General features: G+C 36.7%; 1 non-coding gene across 1 annotated transcript; it reads left to right on the top strand.

Moving 5' to 3' along the window:
- The first annotated feature begins 1,905 nt into the window (after positions 1-1,905).
- LOC126013178 (U6 spliceosomal RNA) lies at positions 1,906-2,012 on the top strand. Its single transcript, XR_007497505.1, has one exon. It is a non-coding gene; the product is annotated as a U6 spliceosomal RNA (small nuclear RNA).
- The last annotated feature ends 18,087 nt before the right edge of the window (positions 2,013-20,099 follow it).

Here is a 20,099-nt window from a genome sequence, read left to right as displayed (position 1 = left end):
ATATACATTACGGTATAACCTTTTTATAAACAATAAAGCATTATGTTATAATAGAGGTGGGTTTGAACCCCTTCTCTGCTTTTTACCAATTGGTTACTCTTGGGCAAAGTATGTATCTTTTTAGAATTAAGTTGTTTTTTGTTTTTGTTTTTGTTTTTGGGTCACACCCGGCGGTGCTCAGGGGTTACTCCTGGCTGTCTACTCAGAAATAGCTCCTGGCAGGCACGGGGACCATATGGGACACCGGGATTCGAACCAACCACCTTTGGTCCTGGATCGGCTGCTTGCAAGGCAAACGCCGCTGTGCTATCTCACCGGGCCCTAGAATTAAGTTTTATGTCTTTCAAAGAAGAAGCAAGTTTTTGAGAGAAACAGGTGCTTTCAGAGTGCCCACACATTATAGACATGCCATAGTGTTATTTCCTACAGACATTGATTCTTGAGTCACACTCTCAAATCTATTAATAGAATTGGGGTTTCTTGGTCTAGATTCTTCATAACCTGGATCTCAAGGGGCCTCTTCATACCTGTTTGGGTGAAGCAATAAAGGACCATAAGGACATCTTCTAGTCAGAAAGCTCAGTCAATTAAATCCAATAAATGACTCCTTCTATTATGTAAAAATCATGGCTGCTCATAGGTACTAATTAGCTGTCTTTTCTAGTTTCCTTTACAGCATTTAAGTAGTTCCTTAACACAATTTTTCTTTGGACCTATCTAATTATATTTACTCCAGGCACCTATTGTCAATGCTCTTGCCAGTGGATAAAACTGGAAGGTTATTTATGTATTTTTATATTCTTCAAGCATTTATAGAGTAACTCTGATGATCACAGTGTAGAGCATGCCAAAGTATAAGATGCATTCTCTACCCTAGAGAAACCTAAAGACTCACTGGTGAGAAATAATAAATATAGGGGAAACTATTTTATCAAACTCTATAAATCAGATGATAAGTGGAATGATGCTGTGAGAGAGTGCCATCATCATAATAAGCAGTTATGTTTTAACTAATTTTTACATACAGTGAAATAAAGCTGATAGAGAGATGTGCCCTGGATTGGGGGAAATAGTACAAACAGAATCTTGGCAACTGATCTGAGATGTAAGAGCCTGATCCAGATGGAGTGTAAGCCCATGTTGGAGTGGTTTCATTGCCATAGATATCATAAGATTTTAATGATGATTATAAGATCCGATTGTTTTTACTGCCCCTGGTCCTTCTTCTTTAGGGGCCAATCTGTCATTCTCTAGATGGATGAAATATCCTAAATTCTGTGTGAGATGTAGCTTTCGTTCACTCAAAAACTTTTCTTGACTCTTCATTGCTTGCCAGCTCCTACTGCTCACCAAATCCAAACCCTGCCCTGGCATCCTTGGACAGACAGATTGGTAGCATTGAGGTAAATTTGAATAAAATGAAGTAAAAAGCTGAGTTTTTATCACAGCTCACTCATCACTAGGTAATGTAGAGCATACTGAATAAACTATCACTCAGCTTTCTGGGTCTTAAGTTCATATCCTGTGAGACTGGTTCAAGAAATTGCTACCCTTAATACAATGTAAAAGTTTAGGATAATTCTGAATGGCTTGGTAAAATGCCAGAATAATGCAGTTTATTAGAGAATCAAACACAGTGTTGATTATCCTAGCAAGTGGACCTTCAAAGAGGTTTCTTCTTACATACCTTAGAGCTTCAATTATGGCCTAGTATAAATAAAGAAAATATACTTGTTTGTCTAATGTATAAAATGCAGATGGATTGCAAATATTGATGAATTCATATTATAAAACTGTGCTGACAAGTAAAGGGGAGGTATATTTGAAATACAAAGAAAATCAACACATATTTTGATATGCTAGAAAACTGATTCTCTAGAAGACAGAAAGAAAAGGAACACTATTGGGCTGGCTTTGGCAGCACATATACTAAAATTGGAACGATACAGAAAAGATTAGCATGGCCCCTGCACAAGAATGACATGCAAATTCGTGAAGAAAAGAAACACTATCTGCAGCTTTTGCTATTTTTCATTGTAAAATTTTTCATTGTAAAATTTTTTTCTACCACAATCATGTCACGTTGGCAGTATGGTATCAATGAACACAGAATTTGGAAGAAATAGTATTATTGTCTTTTATGAGCCAATGACCTGGTTCTAGTTCACCACCAAGAAGTTTAAAAAAGTAAACCAAATTTTTTTTAAATAAAGAAAGCAAGAAAATAATGGACAGAAAAAAAAGAAAAAGAAAGGAAGGAAGGAAGGAAGGAAGGAAGGAAGGAAGGAAGGAAGGAAGGAAGGAAGGAAGGAAGGAAGGAAGGAAGGAAAGGAGGGAGGGAGAGGGAGGGAGGGAGGGAGGGAGAAAGGGAGAGAGGGAGGGAGGGAGGAAGAACGAAGGAAGGAAGGAAGAGATAAAGAAAAAAAGAAAGAAAGAGAGAAAGGAAAGAAGAAAGAAAAAAGAAAGAGAAAGATGAAAGAAGAAAGAAAGAAGAAAGAAAGAAAGAAAGAAGAAAGAAAGAAGAAAGAAAGAAAGAAAGAAAGAAAGAAAGAAAGAAAGAAAGAAAGAAAGAAAGAAGAAAGAAAGAAAGAAAGAAAAAGAAAGAGAAAAAGAAAGGAAAAAAGAAAGAGAAAAGAGAGAAAGAAAGAAAGAAAGAAAGAAAGAAAGAAAGAAAGAAAAGAAGAAAGAAAGAAGAAGAAAAGAAAGAAAGAAAGAAAAGAAAGAAAGAAGAAAGAAAAGAAAAGAAAGAAAAGAAAGAAAGAAAAGAAAGAAAGAAAGAAGAAAGAAAGAAAGAAAGAAAGAAAGAAATGAGAAGTCACTCAATTGGCAGAGTGACTGAAATCCATATGTGAGAAAAACGTAATAGTAAAATAGCCTAGGAGCATGAGCTCATAGTCATGGATAAATCTAAAACTCACCTTTTCCTTTTTCTTTTGCCTACTTGTGTGATTCATGAAATGACACTAAGAATGAAATCAGTTTCCTCTTTTGTAGAATGATGATAGTAATAATGATAATGTCTACTTCATAAATTTATTCCCATACTTATGAGATGTCATAATAAGAAAAGCTTATTATAAGAAATTTAAAAAGATTAGCAAATAAAGAGAAATGTACAAAATGTGTATGAATAAGTTTAACTATAAAACAAAACAATAACCCTCTGTTCACAGTTGCCATCTGTGTTAGGTTCAAAGGAGATGGCAAACTTCTTCCTCCAGGGACCAGCAAACCCACTCAGAGGCCCATAGTCAGCAGAAAATGGATGGTCTCTCTCAGGTCTGGTAATTGGCAGGATTAATAGAGGATACAGCACAATTTGACTGTCCTAATTTAGCTTGCTAGTCTGATCTCATTTACATGGTGGTATTCTCAAAAACAGGAAGGAAAACCAAGCATCAATACACAAACACATTTTAGGTCTCGTGTGTGTGTGTGTGTGTGTGTGTGTGTGTGTGTGTGTGTGTGTGTGTGTGCTTATGTGTGTGTGTTTCTTGGTTGGTTGATTTTTTTTTCTCTTCAAGACTATCATCTCCTTGTTTCATTAGCCAAAAAACAAAAATCAGATATCTAAACCCATAGTCAGTAATAATAGGAGCTACACAAGGATAATGATCTTGAGTGGGAATTAATGTGGTAATTTTTATAATATTTCACAATGCAAGAAAAGGCAGTTGATACAAAGAAAGTCAGAATGGCACATAAATGCTTGAAAATATATCTAGACTCACTAGTTGACTAGTAATCAGTAAAATAAAAATAAAATAGGCATAATTTTCAAATCTATAAAGATGGTAATTTTCAAAGTCCTATAAAGCTAGGAATACTATGAAAATGGAGAAATGATAAATTTTACACACAGCTTCTGGGAAGTAGACAAATTATGACATACTCATAGAAATCAGTAATTAAAAGGAATACCTTAGGAACTATGAATCAATGTGGAACACATAATTCTGTTATAAAATCATCAGGTAATAAGATTTTATATATTACATATGACATTTTATTTTATAGACATATATAATAAATTATCAAATACAGTTGGGAAAGACCCTCCAACTTCAAAATATTCATCTTTTCAGTAAAAAGATAAAAAGTGAAATATAAAAGCCCTCAGTTTTATCTTTAAATTTTATTTCTCAAAATGTAAAGTAACTAAACAAAATAGAATATTTCTTCAACAGATGGAATCTGTGAACTCTTATTATGTTTAAGAGATCTAAATATTGTGTCTTTGAATTACCTTATTACATAAAAATAATGCCTAAAGAAAAAATATCTTTAAATTAAGGACATAAAATTAGGAGAAGAAGAAGACTAAGTTATATCACTGCTTAACTTGGCTAGCCAAAAATGGCATTTTAGGTCAAGTTTATGGAAGTCTAGAATTGTAAACAGATGTTCACAATCTTATTCTCCCATCTGTTTAGACAATGCTGACAATGCACTAGAAGGACAAACATAAATCTGCAAGTAGACATTTGTTCCATGAACCAAAGTGCTGGAGCACTTACCAAACTGTCCTTCCACCAGGCACTAGGGATACCACAGAAGATAGAAACTCTTAGACCCTGTCGTGGAGGGTTTGCTAGATCACAGAATTATCCAGAGCATATAACAGACATTCAACAAGCAGATAACACAAGGGATATATGGGCTTGGGGATGGAGGAGGCCAATTGTCCAGCTGAATGTATGGGGGATGGTGGAAAATGATCTCTAAGCCAAGATGTGTGAGGCGTGATGGCAAGGCTAACTCCACTTCTTTCCTACACTGTCTCAGAGGCTACATGGAACCCTTAAGGTTTAGTTCTATCTCTTTCAAAAACTTCCAGCACAGACACATACAGGCAGCACTGATAACAAGAAACCTGTCTCTGCCTGGGGCCTCTCCACAACCTTCCTAAAGCCCAGCTTGGCATCCTCCTGAGAACATCATTCTAAGCTGAGCAGCAGAGAGAGCTTCAACTTCATACATCAGCTCTTCTGAAGTCATTAGCCCCCCAAGGCTGACTACAAAGATGGTTATTTTTACTGTACTAACTTTTTATTTCTTTCCAAGCACTGATTTCCTAATCTATAATTATTTCCAAGAAACATTTTCAGGAAATGTGCTAAAGTTCTGACTGTCCTGTGGGAGAGAGATAAACTCTTCTTGTACACTGCCTACAGTGTGGCTAAACAAGGTGCAGGGAGAGGGGTTTGTGAACAGCACAGACACCAAGGCTGCTGAATCTCATTCACGACAAGCAAGTACACTGAACAACAAGTGAATGGTAGGCCTTACAATGTCTAGAAGATGTCCTCATTCAGTCCTATGACTCCAGAATAATTAATGAAAAAATTCTAGAAATGTCTAAAAAGACCATGTGATCTATAATATCAACTTCCAGATAGCAAATTTAAAGACTCTAATATGTAGTACTCTGGGGCTAAAGCGATAGCACAGTGAGTAGAGCATCTGTCTTGCATGTCACCTGCCCAGGGTTTGATCCTTGGTATCCCTTATGGTCCCCTGAGCCTGCCAGGAGTGATTTCTGAGTGCAGAGGCAGGAGTAATCTCTGAGTGCTGCCGGGTGTGGCCTAAAAATCAAACAAACAAAACATACAAAAATATGTACCCTTTTAATTTTTTGTTTTGGTTTTTGGGCTACACCCAACTAAGTTTAATGATTACCCAGGACTCTATGCTCAGAAATTGCTCTTGGCAGGCTCTTAGACTATATGGAATGCCAGGGATTGAAACCACTTCAGTCTTGAATTGGCTGCATGCAAGGCAAACTCCCTACTGCTGTGCTATAGCTCTGGCCCCAATATGTACCCTTTTCCATTTTTTTGTTGGCTATACAAAAATTATTATAGAGGAAAGGGGGAATTTACTTATTAGTAAAGTACCTACAACTTGCTTCACGCACAGTATTGCAGATTTAGAAGCCTTTGCTTCATCTTTATATGAATTATCAGCTTTCTTTTTAAATTGCTTACAGTTTTCATTTACTAACAAATATTTAATAAATGAAAGCACCCATTCAATGGTAGACACTCTTCTGGGAACAAGTGAACACAGATGAGCAGAACAACAGTTTGTTCATGACACTTTACAATTTGGTAGGAAGGAAAGCATATAATAGCCAGAAAAATATAAAATGTTCAAAATGTACACACTACCAAGGAAAAAATAGCACACTGTGAGAATACTATTTCAGACCACACTCATGAATACTCTCCCAGTGCTTTGCATCAGTAAGCTACAGAACATTGTTAGAATACTATTTCAGACCGCAGTCATAAATACTTTTTTTCCAGTGCTTTACATCAATTTATATATATATATAGCTATAAACTCACAGTTTCTATAGAAAAAAAATCTATGAGTGTCCTCACTACACCCTCTATTTCTGGATCTCACGGTCTGCCATCAAGGTGTCAGCTAGACCTGCAGTCATCAGAACACCCAGTTGGGATTGGATCCACTTCCAAGCTCATATAATTTTTAGCAAAAATTAATTTCTCACATACCTTTTCTTCTTTTTTTTAAAAAGTTTTATTTTGACCAAGATGGATTGCAAATTTTTCACAGTAATATTTTAGGTACATAGCGACATTGATTCAGAGGCATTCCCACCACCAATGTTGTCCTCCTTCCACCCATTCCCAGCATGCATCCCATATCCCCCTCCATTACCCCCCAGGCTGCTAGTATAAGTGGTCCCCTCTGTGTCTAGCTTGTTGTATATTGTGTATTGATTCTGTTGTCATTGGCTTTGGATTTAGTTTTAAGTCTGATCATTTTTTAAGTTTCTACTTAATGTTCATACGACTGTTTGTTCTTGGTACCCTCCATTAGTTCCCCCTCAATTTATGAGGCAGAACAAGATGGTTCAATTTATGTGGTTCTGTTTGAAGGAAAGAACAAAAAAATGGGGCAAAAATCAAACAAGCAAAAAATGGGAGGAGCCCTTCTAGAGGCTATAAATATCAATTTAAGAGAAGAAAGGGAAAAGAAAGAAAACATAACAATACAAAAAAATTTTAAAAAATCAAACACAAAACTTGAAAAGCACCACAGCAATAAAGACAATGGCCACACAATAACCCCGGTCCTAAAATAAAAACAAAACAAAGCACACAAAAAAAAAATCATGCAGAGAAAACAACAACAAAACCAAACTAAAAATTAATTTGAACTTCTCTCTCTCTCTTTTTTTTTGCATACACACAGTAAATATTGGGAAGATTAGAAAGGGAATTAGAAAGGGAATTCCCTTGGCCCATGCCTTTTTTTACAGGTTTCAGTGGTTTCTTGCTAGAACTTTCTTTCGGATTCCCTAAGAAACCTCATTACCTGTCTTTGACTTATCACGGAAAGCCTGAACACACAAAATATAAAGATCAAAAAGGCTACCAAAAATTGAGAAGCTGAAGGTTGATGTGTGAACAGAGATATAAATGAAGTAAGGCAGTCAAGTGAATTGGTGGAAAGAAGAGCAGCAACTGCAAATGCCTTGCTCTAAATGGAATTGCCTTGCTCTGAATGAAGACCAGTTAGAAGTCAGTGATTGGAGAAGTCAGGAAAGAAAGGTCTGATGGAAACTGAGGTTGAAGAGGGCTGCAGTAACAGTCTTACCCATACCTTATTGAACACGTGAAAGACCAGAATTTTGTTTTAGGATGCAAAAGAAGCCAGAACAGGTTTGTTTACATTACTATCATTTAGTTACGCAACTCTTTACTCACTGCTGAAGATCTTTTTTTTTTTTTTTTTTTTTTTGGTTTTTCGGGCCACACCCGTTTGATGCTCAGGGGTTACTCCTGGCTAAGCACTCAGAAATTGCCCCTGGCTTGAGGGGACTATATGGGACACCGGGGGATTGAACCACAGTCCTTCCTTGGCTAGCACTTGCAAGGCAGACACCTTACCTCTAGCGCCACCTTGCTGGCCCCCCTGAAGATCATTTTGAACTGTGTTCTAGGATACCTTAGAAATGTGGAAGTACCTATGAACCTACATTCAAACGTATGTACATTTGTACATATATATCCCCAAGTGAATTTTGCTGGGTCAAAATTAACAGTGCAGATGTATATATACAACTAAATTGCATTCAAACTTTTTCAACTCACTCTCCCACTGTTACTACATAAGAGAGCCTTGGCCAACACTAGTTAGTACTTTGAGTTTGTAGTTGTTTCCAGTTTATTGCATTTAAAGATTGAACATCTTGCATCTTTCTGTTTTGTTTTGTTTTTTTCCCTATACAGGGTCTGTGAAGTCTAAGGATTTTCCTTTTTTTTTTAAATATAAATTCTTATTTAAGCACCATGATTACAAACATGATTGTAGTAGTTGGGTTTCAGTCATAAACAGAACACCCTCCTTCACCAGTGCAACATTCCCACCACCAATGCCCCCCTCCTTCCTTCCCATCCCCTGTGTGTATATATATATATATATATAGTTATACATATATACAGTTATGTATATATATGTATATATATATTTTAAGTTTGGTAAGCTATTTTTGTTTCTTTCTTTCTTAAAGGATAAGTTAAAAAAATACAGTAGTAACAGTGTGAGAGTGGCGAATAGACATTGTTTGCATAGGCCCAGCAAAATATGGGGAAAACGGAAAAAAAATAGTCTCTGCCTAATTACAAGGAGGCCTCACCTCTGAAGTTTTCTGGCATAAGACCGACTCTGGACTTCAGGTATACTAGGTTGCCCAACCCCTGAGTCATTCTCCGTGGTCCCAGCGAAACTTTTTCACACATTAGCTGTTGCTGGTGCCAGATTCCTGTAATTAAAGATTCTGGTTTCTGTGCATTTCCTTCATCGAGTCAGGTTGATGTGGAGCGTCCTCTAGTTTACTTCACCAAGTCTAAGGATTTTCTAATCTGGCTCTGATATGACTAGTTGTGTGTCCATAAACTGTCCAGCATCTTGTAGCCCCTGAATGTCATACTCTCACTTCCCTATTGTCTACAGTTTTTACCTTTGTCTTCATTCCTTTCTGCACACATTTCTCTCTACTTGACAGACTCTAGTCAGCATGCAGTTTCCCCTACCCCGTACTCTCCACCAAAACTCATCTGTGATCAAAGCACATGGCACTGGGAAGCCAGGTGGAGCCATAGCAAATGGTTTACTAGATCCCTATCTAGTGTCTCACATAGAGCCAAATGCCCAAACAACTTTTATCTCCAATTCTTTCCTGAAGTAAAAATAACAAGCACATAGTCAGTGCATTATATAAAAAACAAAAACCATACTTTTTTCAAAACTATAAATAGTACCAAACACTTTAGTAAAATCAAGTATTATCACCCACCACCTTTTTGTGCTCACACCTGAGTTCCTAGAAGACAGACACTATCACTTTCACTTTTCTACTCCAAAGCACTTCCTATGATGATGTGCAATATAGCATTAGAGAATCATTTTTATAATTATGTGTGCATGTGTCAAAGAAAGAATTCACACCTGAATAAATGAGTGGATCGAGTATGTAGTCTTAATAAGGAGGGACTTAACCGCCAACTGTTATGCTGTATTCCACTGAGATTTCTTGAAGGATTCCATGAAGATTAAATAACATAAAGTAATGTTTTAAGAAGGAGTTGAAGAAATAAGTAAATTTGCAAATGAGATTGTTTTAAATCTGCAGATTTCCCTAGTTCACACGAAGGAAGCAACCAGTACTCATTTTGGAAGTCTGTTTGCAGCTGTCCACATTTCAGGGATATCTTGCCCTCCACCCATTTCTCTAGTATTCCCCATTTCTCAGGGAGCATTACTAGGTAGATTTTTCCCTCCAGATAAGCAAAGTAATATGATCACTTTCCATGCACTGTCTATCTCCAGATGCGTTCTTCAGTCATTTAAAATATAGGCAGAAACAACCATAGCCCACAGGCCACATCTAACTCACAGATTTATTTGCTTCTTAGAAGTAATATTTTCCAAAAAGGTAAATTCAAACTCAAGTAATTTAAATTGTAAAAATATAGATCTTTGGCTTCTCTCACTAAAATTGAGGTCTGGCCAGAGAAGCCTATGCAATTAAATAAGGGCAGTTTATCTAACTAAACATCTTCTGCTTGAGTATACTCCTGACTTCCTTATCACAACTTGCTTGTCTAATCACTGTTTTAAATGGAAGCTGAACCTCATAAGTTTGCAATCACCACAAGCAGACATTGACTTTGCTTTTTTTTTTTTTTTTGGTTTTTCGGGCCACACCCGTTTGATGCTCAGGGTTTACTCCTGGCTAGGCACTCAGAAATTGCCCCTGGCTTGGGGGGACCATATGGGATGCCGGGGGATCGAACCGCGGTCCTTCCTTGGCTAGTGCTTGCAAGGCAGACACCTTACCTCTAGTGCCACCTCACTGGCTCCAGCTTTGCTTTTATTAGTAAGGAGTTCCATCACAAAGTCTTAGAGTAAGATTCCTTAAACCGTGATATATTTTTTAAGAAAGGGGCCTTTATAATGAAATGTTTCTGAGCATCATCTACAACTAATAGTTGTGTGGTCATCACATCTTTGTAATGAGTACAGCTTTATAAAAACTTAGTGAAAGGTATTTGGGGTAACACAACCTAAGTAATTCCAGAGATCCTCAACATCTAATGAGAACCTTTTGTTCACAAAAACAATAAAAAATATATATATATATCCTCTTGGGAATTGGATCAGTTTTCCCATCTCTAGTTTCCAAATCATACAAAATGGCTTTTGACTGAAACATGCTTCCCAGTGGTCAGGTTAACAGCAGGTTGAATGGAAAGAGAAAGATTCACTGACCTGTCCTGATCCTGAAAAACAAACTCTAAAATTAAAAGGTACAGGAAGTTTGTTGGGGCATGTACTCAGATGTTCTTGTAATAGACTTGGGAGCTTAAGAGTTGTCCACATTTGCCCCTATACTGAGGCAAGGGGGCCAAGCCTTTACATGTCTAGTATTAACCAGTCTTTGATGGAGAGAGAAGAAACTAGAGAGAAGAACCACTCTTCAGACCAAGGAAATTTACACAGAGAGAGAGAGAGCCATCAGAATCCAACACTAGGTACTAATGAATGAGTGTAAGTCCTGAATGGGGGCTCAGAATGGTGCTCTCCCACCCACTGCACCCACCATCTTTCTTTTACACTAAATAAAGCTACTTGCTTCCCTGCCTTTTGAAGTAGAGACTCTCACATGAAAATCAAAATGCAAGACTAAACAGCAAGGTTTTTACATATTGCTTTTAACTTTCAACATTGATACATGAGAGAAAGATAATCTTTTTGAACCACAGATCTGTTTACATCTACAATGATATTCAAAAACTCTTCATAGGTCCCCATTCAACCACTGATCTATGAACAGTGCTGGTCCTCATATATATATATATATATATATATATATATATATATATATATATATATATAGCAAGTTACTGCTCTACTACCTTGGTTATGGCTACAAAACCTTGTACCAGTATAGTAGACATGTATAAAAAATTTAGTCTAAAAATTTTTAAGAATACTTCTCTAGGCCATCTACCAGTCTTTCCAGCTTAAGATATTTGGGTAGGGGCCAGAGCAATAGCCTGGCAGGTAGGGTGTTTGATTTGCATGCAGCTGACCCAGGTTCAATCTCTAGTACAGAGTCAGGAGTAACCCCTGAGCTTTGCAGGGTGTGGCCTAAAAACAAAACAAAATAAAATAAAAGACATGGATAGTTGGATGGTAGACAGCAATATAAATGGAAGAAAAATAGGCACTGAGATTGTTGTCCTGATATTAAAGAGACATTATGACTATCTTGTCTTCACTCTGTTCCTTGGCTTTTGTGTTTTATTTATGAGCAAGAGGCAGAATAACCTAAAAATAACTGAAGATATATTTTCTGTATCAAAATATAAAAATTACAGAGTACTGAAGACAGGAGGAATTCAGAGTCCCTCTTCAAGCTTGTTACCACTTTGGCTTATAAGAAGAGAATAGCTCATAAATCCCATTTGAATGTATCACAAGACAGCACCCTAGCCAGCTGTTGTATTTCAAGTGGCACCACTGAGAAGACTCCTTGAACCTCAGTTAGTTGTTAACAAAACAATATGCTGATCAGTTCCAAAAAACTAAATAAAAGACAATCAGTTTTGGCAGCTGCTTGGCTCATGAAAGGTGACACCCAATTAGAGAATGTGATCAACTCCAAATAACGTGTGTCTCCAGCATCACCCAGTATTTACAGCTGCAATCATGCATCTGACAGACATGGTTCCCACTTGGAGACACACGCTCCTCCAGAAGCTGTGGTAATAACCTCTTTCTTTGTGTGATGTTGCTTTTTACCTACATTTACACAACAACTCTGTGAGATGAGGTGGAAGAATAGATATCACCAATACCCTTGAAACATAGACAAACTGTCTCAGAGGGAAAAAACAAACTCAGAATAACACATCAGTTAAGCTAGCTTGCAACTTCAGGGCCACAAGTGAAACCCAGGCATTGACTCCACAGCAGTTATCCTTTGTTATTAAATGACCTCACCTATTTGTGTGTCTCTATTTCCAAAGAAAATTAGCAAGTAAATAACCAGTGCATTAATCATATGTGTAATACCATAGATAATTTTAGAATTTTGATCAGAGGATAATTATTAATGCCTAATCTAAATTATCTTTGACAAAAGTTAATCTCAATTTTCTTTATCCCATCCTTATAGAATTATACCATTTTAGAAGGATGGTAGATTCTCATTTTCAAAAGAATAATTTGGTGCCTATCAAATCTTTAAGAAGATTTTATAGTAGGGCCCACATTCCCCGGTGTCATCTTAAACTAAGAAAAGGCATTTTAGGGTCTGGGAAGGTGGCGCTAGAGGTAAGGTGTTTGCCTTGCAAGCGCTAGCGTAGGATGGACCGTGGTTCAATCCCCCGGCATCCCATATGGTCCCCCCAATCCAGGAGCCACTTCTGAGCTCATAGCCAGGAGTAACACCTGAGCATCAAATGGGTGTGGCCCAAAAACCAAAAAAAGAAAAGAAAAGAAAAGAAAAGGCATTATATATATATATATATATATATATATATATATACATTTTTCAGTTGGATAACCATGAAGGATAATTAAAGATATGAAGTTGGCATGGTGCCTATTTGTTTTAGCATGCCTTTAATGGAGTTTTCTATAATATTGTTGTGAACAACTTACATAAGTACATGTGTTTATGATAATACCATCCAGTTGGTTTATAAGTTTGGAGATGATGATTAATAGGTGATGTGATCCTACAAAATTCCATGAATGAGATAAGGAATAATTTTGAATTTTATATAATTCAATTCAAAATTTTTATCAGATATTATTAAATTTTTGTCCCTTGGAGCCTGTCTAGTCCACCTACAAGGTTTAAGCCTTCAAGGAACAAGCTGAGGATTGTAAAGGCAAAATCAGCAAGCCAAAAGCAGTTTTGACAGGCAGATATATTAATTTATATGACAAGGTATTTCAACTATATTTCAAAACCTGGGAGTTTTATTCAAAGACTAGTGCTGAGCATCTTCAGAAAAGAATGACAAGATTTTCCCCTTTCTTAGAAACTTGTAATAAAAAGGCCCAGGGAATGAATTTAGGTGAGGCTCAGCTTCCCCCAGGAGTAGGATTAATTTGAGGTTGGCCAAAGAAGTGATACAAATTTGGAGACATGTTCTTCCATGAGAACTAAGGTCAGTGGTCTGCGGTTAACAGGCCACTGACCATTTGGAGAAGGATCACAAGTGGGTGGATAAAATAGGAATAAAAATTAAAAAACACACTAACTAAATTACAAGTGAAGGCTTAAGATGTTTTTCATGATGATCAGTGTTTTGAAGCATCATAAATAATTGTCTAAGCTTAAGAAACCTAACTGGAACCAGTGAATATAAGTTTAAAAAAGACATATTTCACCAGGAAAATTATAGTAAAGGGCTTCCTGTTAGAGCACCCGCATTACATGTATGAGTTTAACCAGGTTAATCCCCAGATTTCCTATATTACCCAGAGTGCACTACAGCTGTTAATATGACCTTCTGTGTCATAAGTGTGACTTCCAGGACTTTGCAAGCTTTCATGTAGCCAAGTGTTAGTGACCCCCAGCAACTATAACCAAACAATTATAAGAGCACCACAACAATGTATATAACTCCATCACACAGCAACAATACAAGGAAGAGAAAAATAACTTGAAAAATTATATCCTATTTATCCTATTAAAATTTGTGCTTTTCAGGGATTGGTGCACATCACAAAGAATGAGAACACACAGTGCTGGAGGGAATGTGAAGAGAAAGGAACTCTTATCCACTGCTGGTGGGAATGCCGTCTAGTTCAATCGTTATGAAAAGCGATATGGAGATTCCTCCAAAAACTGGAAATTGAGTTCCCATATGATCCAGCTATACCACTCCTAGAGTTATACCCTAGGAATACAAAAAATATAATACAATAATCCCTTCCTCACACCTATATTCATTGAAGCACTATTTACAATAGCCAGACTCTGGGAACAACCAAGATACTCTTCAACAGAGGAATGGCTAAAGAAACTGTGGTACATATACACAATGGAATATTATGCAGCCATCAGGAGAAATGAAGTCATGAAATTTTCCTATGCATGGATGGACATGTAATCTATTATGCTGAGTGAAATAAGTCAGAGGGAGAGAGAGACACACAGAATAGTCTTAATCATCTATGGGTTTTAAGAAAAATAAAGACAATCTTGTAATAATTTTCAAAAACAAAAGAGAGGAGGGCTTCCAGAGTGAAGAAGTTCCAGCTCATTTCATGAAGCTCACCACAAAGAGTGGTGAGTGCAGTTAGAGAAATAACTACACTGAGAACTATCATAACAATGTGAATGAATGAGGGAAGTGGAAAGCCTGTCTAGAGTACAGGAGGGGTGGGATGGGGAGGAGGGAGATTTGGGACATTGTTGATGGGAATGTTGCACTGGTGAAGGAGGGTGTTCTTTACATGACTAAAACCCAACCACAATCATGTTTGTAATCAAGGTGTTTAAATAAAGATATTAATTAAAACATGTGCTTTTACAAATATAGCTAAAATTCACAAGATGATAACCCAATGTGAGTCAAGCATGATTAAAAGAAAACTAGAGGGAAGGCAGATTAGCACTCCCGGGTGAACAAACACTCGAGGGAAAGACCAAGAAGATGAGAGCCTACTTCCTGGCAACTGCATCAGTGGGTACTAAGAAAAAAATTAGAGCTTTGCATGGACTCATGAGAAAGGAAGAAGGAGCCTACACATAATGTAATGACATAGCTTATAAAATTGGAAAGTGATCAACAAAATGAACCAAAAATAGGCACGTGGAAGGAAATAATAAAGCTTAGAGCAGAAATTAATGAATTAAAAATCCAAAATCCAATCTGGAAGATAAATGAAAGCAAGAATTGGTTCTTTGAAAAATAAATAAGATTAATAAAACTACTAGCAAAACTTACAAAGACAGGAAGAGAGAGAAAATAAACTAAATAAACCTAAAATAAAATAAATTATAAATTAAAAGGGGGTGATTACTACAGATACTACAGAAATTCAAAGGATAATCAAAGACTACTTTGAGAAACCCTATGCCACAAAACAAGAGAAGCTGGAAGAAATGGGTAAATTCTTGAATTCATATAACCTCCCAAGGTTGAACAAAGATGATCTAGCTAGCATATATGAACAGATTCATCACTACTGAGAAAATTAAAATGGTAATTAAAAATCTTCTCAAAAACATAAGCCCAGGTCCAGATGGATACACTAACGAATTAATTCAAACCTTTCAAGAGAACCTACTGCCAATCCCTTTCAGGCTATTCCATGAAAATGAAGAAAGAGAAACTCTTCCAAATAATTTTTATAAAGCTAACATCACACTGATACAAAAAGCAAACAGAGATTCTGCAAAAAGAGAACTAAAGACCAATATCCCTGATGAACACAGATGCAAAGATCCTCAACACATGATCCTCAACACAATAGTAGCAAATAAGATCCAACGCCTTATCTAGGAGGTCATACACCATGACCAAGTAAGATTTATTCCAGAGATGCAAGAATGGCTTAACATACGGAAGTCATTCAATGTAATACACCACATCAACTAAAGATAAAACACCATATGATTATATTAATACATGTAGAGAAAGCATTCATAATAAAAGCTCTCAACAAGATGGAAATGGAACGAACTTTTCTCAGTCTAGTCAAGGCTCTTTACCACAAGCCAATGGCAAATATTATACTCAATGAAGAAAAACTGAGAGCTTTTCCTCAAAAATCTGGCACAAGACAATGGTCTTGACACTTTTATTGAACATAGTACTGCCATAATTGCCATAGCAATTAGGTAAGAAAAAATGATCAAGGACATTGAGATAGGAAAGGAAAAAGTCAAGCTCTCATTGTTTGCAGAAGACATACTATATTTAGAATATTCTAAACACTCTACCAAAAAGTTCCTAGAAGCAATAGATTCATATAGTTAAGTGGTGGGCTACAAATTAACACACAAAAATCAATGGCCTTCTTATATACAAATAATTATAGAGAAAAATAGACATTAAAAAACAATAGCACTGCAGAAATTCAAATACCTTGGAGTCAACTAAAGACGTGAAGGAGCTATACAAAGAAAACTAAAAAACACTGCTTCAAGAAATAAAAGAGGAAACAAGAAAATAGATGCATATACCCTGTTCATGGATTGCTAGAATTTACATAATTAAAATGGCAATGCTCCTCAAAGCATTATACAGATTTAATACAATCTCTCTGAGGATACCCATGATATTCTTCAAAGAAGTGAATCAAACACTCCTGAAATTTATTTGTAACAATAAACACCCATGAATTGCTAAAGCAATACATAGGAAAAAAGAGATGGTAGGCATTGCTTTCTCCATCTTTAATTGTAGTCTAAGCAATAGTCATTAAAACAGCATGGTATAGGAATAAAGATCAATGGAATATTCAGAGAATGGCCTCCATACATGCAATCAATTAATCTTTGCTAAAGGAGCAAGAATGCAAAATGAAACAGGAAAGATTCTTCAAGTGGTGTTGGGACAACTGATCAGCCACATGCAAAACAGCAAACTTGGACCTCTATCTAATACCATGCACAAAAGTCAAACAAAAATAGATTTAAGACCTTGATATTACACCTGAAACTATAAGGTATATAAAAGAATACATAGGCAAAGCACTCCATGACACTGAAACTAAAGGCATCTCCAAGAAGGAAACACAATTGTGCACAGAAGTCAAAGCAGAGATAAACAATGAGACTAAGCTTCTGCACTTCAAAGGAAACAGCAACTGGGGTACAAATGTCACCCATGGAATGTGAGAAACTATTCACCCAATACGGCCAAATAAAGTGGTAATATTTAAGATATAAAAGGTACTGAGAAGAAATCCAAAGGCATTTTCTTGAAGAAATACAAATGGCAAGAGACACATGAAAAAAAGTTCCAAATCACTAATTATTAGGGAGATGCAAATCAAAACAACATTAAGATATCATCTCATGCCACAGAGACTGGCACACATCTCAAAGAACAAGAACAACCACTGCTGGACTGGATGCAGGATGAAAGGAACTCTCACTGCTGGTGGAAATGCTATCTAGTTCAACATTTTTGGAAAACAATATAGATATTCCTCAAAAAACTGGAAATTGAGCTCTCATATGATCCAGCAATACCATTCCTAGGGAACATAAAAATAGAATTTAAAGAATACATAAAATACAATATGTAAATATAAATACATAAAAATACAATACACAAATGCCCTTTTCATTCTTATGTTCATTGCAATGCTATTTACAATAGCCAGAATCTGGAAACAACCTAGATGCCTGACAACAGATGAGTAGCTAAAGAAACAATGGTACATCTACACAATGGAATACTACACAGCTGTTAGAAAAAAATGAAATCATAAAATTAACCTATATGTGGATAAACATGGAGACTGTCATGCTGAGTGAAATGAGTAAGAGGGAGAGAGATAAACATAATCTTAATCATCTGTGGGGTTTAGGAAAAATAATAATAATAATACTCAGAGACTATAGCAATGAGGCTGAAAGGACCAGCCCATTATATGAAGCTTACCACAAAGAGTGGTGAGATCAGTTAAAGAAAAAACTACACTGACAACTACCATGACAATGATTGTGAGATAGAGAAAGAGAGAAATAGAATGTCTGTTTTGAAGACAGGCAGGGGTGGGGAGAAGGGAAATGGCAAACACTGGTAGTGGGAAAAAGTTACACTGGTGAAGGATGGTGTACAGTAAATGACTGAACCCCAACTACAAACATTTTTATAACCACAGTACTTAAATAGAGGAATTTTAAAAAATGAAATAAAATAGAAGGTGGTGTACTCTTTTAGGACATGAGTGATCTGGTATATAGACAAAGGTGATTCTGAGTGTGGCCCTTCCTGACTATGGCAGCTGACTGACCCTGTTTCCCCTGTATTCTCATGTGTTCTTACGATTTACATGCACTCACCCCATCTGTTTTGGACCCATACTCAGCAGTGTTCAGGAATTACTTGTGGCTTCCTGGTAGTGCCCACGTATTGTCTCTGGATTAGCCACAGTCAAGACACAGCTAAGTGCCTTACCTACTGTACTTGCTCTTTTGCTCCATTTTACCTCTGATATTTTCTTGATTTCATCCTTCAAGGCCCTAGTTTTTTCATAAATCTTCAAGTCGGACCTACAAGTTCAGGCTGAGTGCTTAGTATAGTTTTAGTTTCCCTCAAAGGCCTTCATAGTTAGTCTTTTTGCCTTCTATTTGGCCAGCTCAGGGAGCGCTCTGCAGCTCTGTGTGTCCATGAATCTGTGAGCCTTCTCACTTACCATAGTGTTTTACTAAGTTCTAGGAAATGAGACTTGCTTAGGGTTGGGATGATGGGCGTGACCAAGAGCACCTGTCAAATATCCTTAAAATTGTTTGAAACAAGTATCTCCTTTGCAAACTTTATAAGAATGAGGGGGACTCGGCTAGTACCTGAAAGACAAGAAAGAGGTGTCTGCATCAGTTAAATCTCCATTCAGTGGTTCTCATTGTGTGTTTTTTGATATACACTAATATCCTCATAATACTCCCATCTTTAGGTCTCATAATCACTCTTTAGTGGGAGTAAACTAAAATTCAAAGGGTTGAGTGAAAGGAGTTATGGCAATTTTTTTGCAGTAGGTTTTCATTCTCAGCACTGCATATGATTTCCTATCACTGGCATGACTGGTCCTTGAGCATATAGCCAGAAGTAAGCTTTGAGCACTGCCTGAGCTTATTTGAGAAGCCAAAAAAATATTTTAAAAAATGAAGAAACCATATGGTAGATTATAGGAGAGAGGACATAAAGACTTGATTTCAGATCTGCACAAATTCCAGCCTATCCCTGCCCTAAAAGTCTTTTCTAGTTAGGTAAGTGAGAACATATCAGGTGAGGCCAGAGAGATGGTAAAACAGTAAAATTCTTGCCTTGATGCAATTGACCCAGATTCAATAACCAGCATCCTATCATGTTTCCCAAGCCCACCAGGAGTGATTCCTGAGTGCAGGGCCAGAAGTAACCTCTGGGCACTGCCAGGTATTGCCAGGAAAAAACAAAACCTAATAGAAAACAGAATTTTCCAGGCTTATTTCCTACACCTATCCTTAAACTAGTTGTACAATTTTATTCTTGTGCAAAAACTGCTTTGCAGCAATACTCAATATTCAGGAAAAATATTTCTCCACAGGACTTTGGACTTTGATTAGCAATATTAACATGCCTTTAGAAAAGACAGATAAGAGCAAAGCAGGGAGCTAGTCTTGGAATTAAAATCAGGGTGATAACTTGACAATTATAGATACAGGCTAGATGAGTACAAAGGTTGACTGGTTCTGGATCATACAGAAATATTCCCTTTCCTTGTTCTTAAGTTTTCCTCAATACTTCCTTCAGAGCTACTAATAGAGCTATTAGTTCTGCTGTAATGGACCAGGAATTTATTTGCTTTTGCCCCAATATTAT

This window comes from Suncus etruscus, chromosome 6 (genome assembly GCF_024139225.1).
Source record: "Suncus etruscus isolate mSunEtr1 chromosome 6, mSunEtr1.pri.cur, whole genome shotgun sequence".
Classification (NCBI taxonomy): Eukaryota; Metazoa; Chordata; class Mammalia; order Eulipotyphla; family Soricidae; genus Suncus; species Suncus etruscus.
Note: the sequence above shows the minus strand (reverse complement) of the source record. Positions and strands in the feature narration are given on the sequence as shown.